General features: G+C 42.8%; 1 pseudogene; it reads left to right on the plus strand.

Annotated features, from left to right (window-relative positions):
• The first annotated feature begins 243 nt into the window (after positions 1-243).
• On the plus strand, positions 244-1830 carry LOC115834377 (annotated as a pseudogene).
• The last annotated feature ends 6223 nt before the right edge of the window (positions 1831-8053 follow it).

Below are 8053 nucleotides of genomic sequence, written 5' to 3' on the forward strand. Positions count from 1 at the left end.
TCTGTTCCATTTTTAAAAGCTGATAACTGTCAAATCAAGCTTGGATTTAAAAATAAACATTTAATTTTAATAAGCTCTCTGTTAGCGGCTCTGCAGTGACAGATGGTTGAGTTTGTCCCTAAAGCCATGGCACTAGTCTTCTAATGGACTCAGCCTGTATTCAGTCTGCGTAGCCCTGGCAGATTCTTTCTGTTTCAGAATGGGGCAATGGTAGTGGGGCGGTGGTGCTGTTGCCCTTTTAAGCTGCGGCTTGACGGGAGCAGCGCCTCCTGTTGGTGGAGTCTGTTACAAGGGGAGCAGCCGCCCAGGCAGCCACAACAGCTCCCCTCAGAGGCTTCGGTGCCCCTTGCCATTTTCCAGCCCTACTCCGACTAGAGTGGAGGCAGCGGGGAGAGGCGGAGCCGCGAGAGCGCCGCCGAGAGGTCCCGCAGGCGGTCGCGGCCATGACAGCGGCTCCCGACCGGCTCACCTTCCGCGCCCCTCGCGCCAGAGGTGAGAGTAAAATGTCCGTGTGAGGGTTCGAGGCCAAACTGAAGATGCTGACCTCTATCTTCCACAAGAACCAGGAGCCGCCGCCGCAGCTCAGGCTCCACTGCAACATCACGGTGAGGTGCCCAGTGGCGGCCTCACGGGGCAGGGCGAGGGCGGAGAGGAGGCGCCCAGAGTCCCGGGACAAAGGGGAGCCTGCCCGGGAGAGGCCCTAGTTCCCCGGGAGGGGGCGAGCGCGGCCCTTTCTCCCGCGCCTGGCCCGCCCCTCTGCGTGAGGCTTGGGTGGGAGGAGGGGGAGGGCGCGTCTCTCTGGCTCCTTGCACGGGCTGGCTTGGGGGCTGCCAGCACCTCTCGCCCCAGTCGCCGCGCCCCGAGGTGGGAGCCCGCGTCGCCCGCAGCCCTTTCGGAGCCCATGATCGCCCTCAGTCAGCCAGCCTGCTCCCCGGGACCGCGACGGGGCGTGGCAGGGCGGCTCCAGCTGTTGTTTGAGCCCAGGCGGGGAAGGGGAAAGGCCTTTAAGATTTTCGGTTTTTTGGCCGGGCGCAGTGCTCATTCCTGTAATCCCAGCACTTTGGGAGACAGGCAGCTGGATCGCCTGAGGTCAGGAGTTCTAGACCAGCCTGGCCAACATGGTAAAACCCTGTCTCTAGTAAAAATACAAAAATTAGCGGGGTATGGTGGCAGGCGCTTGTTGAGATGGAGTCTCACTCTGTCGCCCAGGCTGGAGTGCAGTGGGGCGATCTCGGCTTACTGCAGCCTCCGTCTCTTGACAGTCCATGGGTTCAAGCGATTCTCCTGCCTCAGCCTCCCGAGTAGCTGGGATTACAGGCGCCTGACACCACGCCTGGCTAACTTTTGTGTTGTTTAGCAGAGACCGGGTTTCACCATGTTGGCCAGGCTGGTCTCCAACTCCTGACCTCAAATGACCCATCTCTGCCTCCCAAAGTTCTGGGATTACAGGCCTGAGCCACCGCGCCCGGATCCTAAGGCCCTTAAGCTTAAACGCCTCATTCTTCAGTCAGGTTTTCCTTGTTCCCGCGTGTGCGTGTTCAGCCGATCGTTTTTAAGGAGAAACTAACAATGAAAACGGACTCGTGGATGTAGGAAAAGTTGGAATGCAGCCTCTGGTGCTGTTTGAGCGATCCCTCTCCCCCGGGCCGCTGCTGTGTTCTGGAAAGGCGCATTGTACCGTGGATGCAGTAGGTAAGAGTCCTGTCCAGGTGCTCTGCCCGCTTTTCCTTTCAGGCTTCTGTATCAGCTGTTTTTTCCCTGTAGAATGTGCCCCTGACAGCCACCCACTAACCCTACCCAATTTGTCTTTACGCGTCTGACCATCAAGGCTCTTCTGGGTCATATTTAGTTCGTGCTGATATTTCCCCTTCCTCTCCTCTTTAGTCCTCACTATTTTTGCTTTGGTCATGTTATGCTGTATTCTGTAAGGCTTAAAAAAAAATTTTATGGTGGCAGGGGAGAATGTTTTATAATTACGCTTTGTGCTTTTTATCTTCCACTCAATAAATGCTTGGTAAATATTTGTTTTATTGAATGTATGACCCTATTCTAGCTATATTGTGCTTGAACAAAAATCTTAACTGCCTTGTAAGTTAACTGCTAAGAATTTGTCAAAAGTGCAGACAAAACATCAAGAACTTGTCATGGATAGTACAAAAAGGTCTCTGAGGGCTTGATGGAAGTCTGTAAATTGACTTCCTATGAAGGAGAGTGTAAGAAGTGAAAATGTAAAGCATGACTGGAGAGCCAGAGTGATGAAGCCAGGGTCCCTTTCTCCAGATCCTTTGTAACAGTGTTATGTGATCTCTTCTAGAAGATCGTTCTGAAAGATAATGCCCACTCGGAACCTAGGAAACCATCCAGTGGGTTTCTGCAGCTTAGGTGGTTCAAATCCTCATCAGCACCTTTGTTTTGCCTGCTTCAGTTTGCTTACAGTGATGTTCTCAGTAGCTGTAATTGCTGTCTGTCTTTGAATACTTAAGCATTTTTTTTAGATGACAGGGATATATGTGCGTTTTTATTTTACCAAGTGTTAGAATTTTTACTCTGCTTTTGTGGGCTCTGGGTTAGCTACTTGGTTGTTGTAAAATGATTAGCAGGGAAAGCCGTGTGCGTGTGTGTGTGTACGTGTGTATTTTAAGTTTCTTTTGTTGTCAGAGGACTTCGAATTTTATTTTATATGGTAATTCTGCCAATTTACTTTATTCTCCACCCCACATTTATTGAACAGCAAAATATGAAAGTAATGTGTCCCATAAGCAGCCTTCAGAAGAATTACAACTGCTGTATCTCTGAAATTTTTTTTTTTTTTTTTATTTTGAGATGGAGTCTCACTCTATCACCCAGGCTGGAATACAGTCGTGCAATCTTGGCTCACTGGAACCTCTGCCACCCAGGTGCAAGTGATTCTCCTGCCGCAGCCTCCTGAGTAGCTGGGATTACAGGCACCTGCCACCGCACCTGGCTAATTTTTGTAGTTTTTAGTAGAGACAGGTTTCACCATGTTGGCCAGGCTGGTCTTGAATTCCTGACCTCGTGATCTGCCTGCCTCCGCCTCCCAAAGTGCTGGGATTACAGGCGTGAGCTACCGTGCCCGGCTGAACTTTCCAGAAGAAGTTTGTGCATCAGTTTTCAAAAAATTATGATATCAAAAATAGCTGTGCCCTACATTTGGAAAGATACAAAAACTGAACCTACTGGCAGGCAGTTTTGTTTGCTGGTGCTGGAGATAGAGGCGCACATTGGTCTCAGTGGATTTATGGAGAAAAATAGATACAGAAAGTTGTTTCTAAATAAGACCAAAAAATCCTTTTCTTAAGCAGTGACAGGTAAAGAGGTTGTCTTGGCTAACCTTGAATTGTGTTGCCCTTGATTGAGACAGTTTTATGGTGGGGATGGTAGTGGTGATAAACTTGTTGGAAATTTGTCTGCTTATAGTAACCTTTGTGGTAGCTGTCACAGACAACTTCATCCTCACAGGCCTTGAAATTAGTAAAAAACTAACAGAATGGAGGAGAAACAAAGGACCTGAATAATTAATTAGATGCTTAGATAGTTGTTCTGTGTTTTCATAACCAGTGAAAAAGAGCAGTATTAGAAGCACTTAAACATTCTATGTAAGGAACACTGGCTGAATTTATATTGCAATTTTTGAACACCATTCACTGTTTAAAAACAGGCATATTGTAGGTAATATTTTAAAGACAAATAGAAAATTTATCTTTTCAAGATGGATCTAAAGCTTAACCTTATCAAAATTACAAAATATAAAGCATGTGATTGAAAAAATATTAATGCATAGGTTTAAATATCGGTCATTTTAGATGTCTTTCAAAATAGATTGTCTCTTAAATATTAAACTGAACAAACTTTGAACATGTTGTAGAGTTTGTGCTGAAGGTTAAATTTCCTGGGGTGATGGATATTTTATAATATGGAAAACAAAACCTTCTTATTTTAAGAAATTTAGAGAACTTTTAGGCAAAACTAGAAAATATTACCTATATAATTCTACCACTCAGAAAGTGCCACTGTCAGAAATTTCTATCTTTCCAGTCATCTGCTCATCTCCTTTCTCCTATGCTTGTATATGTTTCCTCTCCCTTAAAAATCAGATATTTGTTTGTAATCTGCTTTTTCAGTCAGCAGTATTGTAGATCCATGTTATAACTTACTCCTCTATATTGCCTTCAGTTATTGTGTGCTTTCTGTTGGATGACTGTACCATGTAGTCAGTCATGTTTTCTGGTACTGAATACATAGGGGTATATGTGTGTGTGTGCATGCGCGTGTGTGCGTATTTTTTTCTAACTTAACTAATGCTTTCGACATCAATAGGTAGACCTAAATCCTTGAAACCTTCCACGTGGTGACTTTCAGTTCTCATTGCTGAATTTGTTTCTGGAGATGGAAGAAATTATATTGTATGGGAACTTTTTTTTTTTTTTTTTTTTTTTTTTTTTGAGATGAAGTCTTGTTCTTGTCACCCAGGCTGGAGTGCAATGGCGTGATCTCAGCTCACTGCAACCTCCACCTCCTGGCTTCAAGCAATTCTCCTGCCTCAGCCCCCCAAGTAGCTGAGATCACAGGCGCATGCCACCATGCCTGGCTAATTTTTGTATTTTTAGTAGAGACGGAGTTCCACCATGTTGGCCAGGCTGGTCTTGAACGCCTGACCTCAGGTGATTTGGCCACCTCAGCCTCCCAAAATGTTGGGATTACAAGTGTGAGCCACTGTGCCCAGGCTTTTTTCATCTCAGTACCAGCTTTTATTTATCAGATTGGTAAAAATGTTAGAAAGTATGCAATGAAATGGGCATTCTTACAGTCACGGCAAAAAATATAATTATCTTTGACTTTCTAGAAAGTAGTTTGGCTTTCTAGAAACTTGTCTGAATTCTCCCTGTTTAGGCCCTGCTGTTGTCTTAGAGTGAAGTGAGGAGAACCTACATTGGTGTGGTAGTCATGGGAATGGAAGGAGGAATGAAATGTGAAAGCTCACTGGAGGCAGAGTCAAAATGGCTTGGTCTTCATAGTCAACTGTTAAGTGAGGAGGAGGAATTATTGGCTGACTTAGGAAGAAGTAAAAAATGTGAAATATCAATAAAACACCAGGCTTGCAATTTTAGTCAGGGTAAAGCTTAAGCATTATGTGATTCTAGATAGATTATTGAGCAGTTTTGTTCCATTTATTTTATATCCCATATCTTTGAGCTATGATCCTATTCTTTATTTCTTGACATATCCAAACATTTTTTAAACTATTGTGATACAGCTTTTATATGATAAGCCTCACCCTTTGAAGTGTACAGTCCAGTGGTTTTTAGTGTATTCAGAGTTATGCAGCCATTACCACTACCTCATTTCAGAACTTTTTCTTCTCCCCAAAAAGAAACCCTGTACCCATTAGCAGTCACTCTCTATACTCATCTCCCCCACCGTTGATCCTGGCAACCTCTGATCTAATTTCTATCTCTGTAGATTTGCCTATCCTGGACATTTCATATAAATAGAATCATACAAAATGTGGCATTTTGTGACTGACTTTTCTTTGAAGTTATTATAAAGCAAATGCCTGAAGAGGCTATGCTTAGGATAGTGTTTGCTGTACAGCTTTGACAACTGAATTTTTTTAAGTTGAAAATATTACTGTGTCTGTATATGTGGCATGTTATCCTTAGACGACCCTTACTTCAATTATTAGAATTTTTTTCCGTAGTATTCTTGAACTGTCTCAATATTCAGTAGGAATCCCCCTTTGGAGACAAAGAGCAGTAAGAATTTGGAACATGTATTGACAAAATGAATGTCATTTAATACAGTAGTAGAGTCGACCACTTTTAGGTGTCAACGCTACTGAAAGTGTATATTAAGGAAAAGTTTACTTATCTTACTTACCTAGTGAAGGTACTAGAACTACTTCTGTCTTCTGTTTAGATTTCAACAAACATTTGCATAGGTATTATATGGTCGTACAAACGTACTGTCTTTTGACCTGAAAATGCAAAACCTTCCTTTCTTCCCACTTTCTGAGACTCTATAACCTTAAAGGAAGAGTGAGGTACTTTAAAGGGAAGGTGGTGATGGTTGGATAATGGGTAACAATGTCTACTGTATACTTCCTTTTCCCAAAACAAGTTCCTGTCTACCATGAGCATCTCCAAAATTTGAAGATCAAGTGTGGTGTTAACTCATTAACTAATGACTAGACTTTGAGCAGTGGTGGAACCAAAATCTAAGTGAGTGCCTGGATGTTCTAATTCTGTTAAATCAATGAGTGCACATTATATACAATACTCTCTTAGCCCAGTGGCAGATTTAAGGAGTGAGAGATTTCTATGTTTCAGAAATCAAATACAGAAAGAATAAAAATTTTTAATCCCATGATTCTTTACCTGAATTTAATATTTTGGAGAGTTTTTCGTTTAGATCTTCTTTTCCTTCCATTAAACTTTCACTTTGAAAGTTCCCAGGGTTTGGGCAAAGCAAGTGGGACACTTGCTTGGATTCTCCAGGGCAAGGGAGTTAAAGAAGACTTCTTTCCCTCATTTTATTATTGAATAATGTCATGATAACAATTATTAAGGTGAATGGTCTACAGTAGAAGTTTTTAGATGCCTTCTCTGCAAAATAATTTGGTTTAGTCAATGCAAGGATGCCTTTGGTTAGCTGGAATGGAAGATGCGCAGGCTAGAGTGGTCTTGGCAAGTCTGGGGGGAAATACAGCATTTGGAAGGGTAGGAAGCAGAAGGAATCTCAAGCAAGGGAAAGGTGTGGGTAGAGCCCCGGAGGACAGAACAGTTTGTGGTGGACTTGGTGTTCACATAGATCTAATCAGTGGTCTTAGCTTTTGTGTTTTCAAAATTACCACAGTTTTTGTTCTAAAACTATCATTCCCTTGATTTTACTTTAGGCATGCTATCTGGGTATTTTGAAATTTAAAATACCATTAAAGGAGAAATGAAATTATTTTGTTTGAGAAAGAGTTAAAAGGTTAAAACATCTTGATCTAAATAATTTTCTAATGGGAGATTTGGTACATCCCCAGATGTTGTCTTTGGTTCAGAGAACAATCTTCAGACCTAGAAAGGACTTGAGGAGTCCCAGAGAGGAGCCGCATGGTGTGAACCATTTGATTCTCACCACAGAATGGATAAAAACAATTTGAACCATGAAACCGTGCAGATGTTCATATTTTGGATAGGGTAGGGTCAGTGCCATTGTCAGAGGAAAAACTCTTGGCCATCGCAGGATGGGAGAGAAAGTTTCCATTGTAAAGAATACTCAAATGCCATTTAAGGCAATGGGTTCTTCTGCCCCTATTCTTTGGAATATTTAGGGCCACGTTCTTAGTTTTTGACATCATAAAAATTTCAAAGTATTCTGTTCTGATTGCCATTTCAAACAATTGACTAGAATTTCAGAGCAATTACATAAGAGTAATACCATTAGAATTTTTAAATTACCCATAGTCCTATATCCCTAACAAGTATGTTCATGCTTGCATGTTCTCTTCTTATCTTTACCGTGTGCATACTTTCTTAATAATGCCACATGGAAATTGTTTAAGCAGGAATAATTCTCAAGATAATTTTGTATGTTTCCTTTTTTCTTTTTAAGGTATGTATTGGGTGGAGGAGCATTATGTATGGAACCGCTCACAAAACAGGTGATTATTTTCTTATTATACTCAATTTTCACCCTCAATAGAGTGTTTTGATTATGTAAGTTAGATCGTAAGTAGACGGTTCTCTTAAAGACATGTAGTATTTTGTTTGTTTGTTTTTGTTTTCTCGTAGCTTCTACTTTCAAGAATGAAAAAGGTATCCCAGCAGTTTGGGAGGCTGAGGCGGGGGGATCCCGAGGTCAGGAGATCAAGACCATCCTGGCTAACATGGTGAAACCCCGTCTCTACTAAAAACTACAAAAAAAATTAGCCGGGCGTGATGGCGGGCGACTGTAGTCCCAGCTACTCGGGAGGCTGAGGCAGGAGAATGGCATGAACCCGGGAGGCAGAGCTTGCAGTGAGCTGAGATGGCGCCACTGCACTCCA

The sequence above is a fragment of the Nomascus leucogenys genome, unplaced genomic scaffold, assembly GCF_006542625.1.
Source record: "Nomascus leucogenys isolate Asia unplaced genomic scaffold, Asia_NLE_v1 001403R_19731_qpd_obj, whole genome shotgun sequence".
Classification (NCBI taxonomy): Eukaryota; Metazoa; Chordata; class Mammalia; order Primates; family Hylobatidae; genus Nomascus; species Nomascus leucogenys.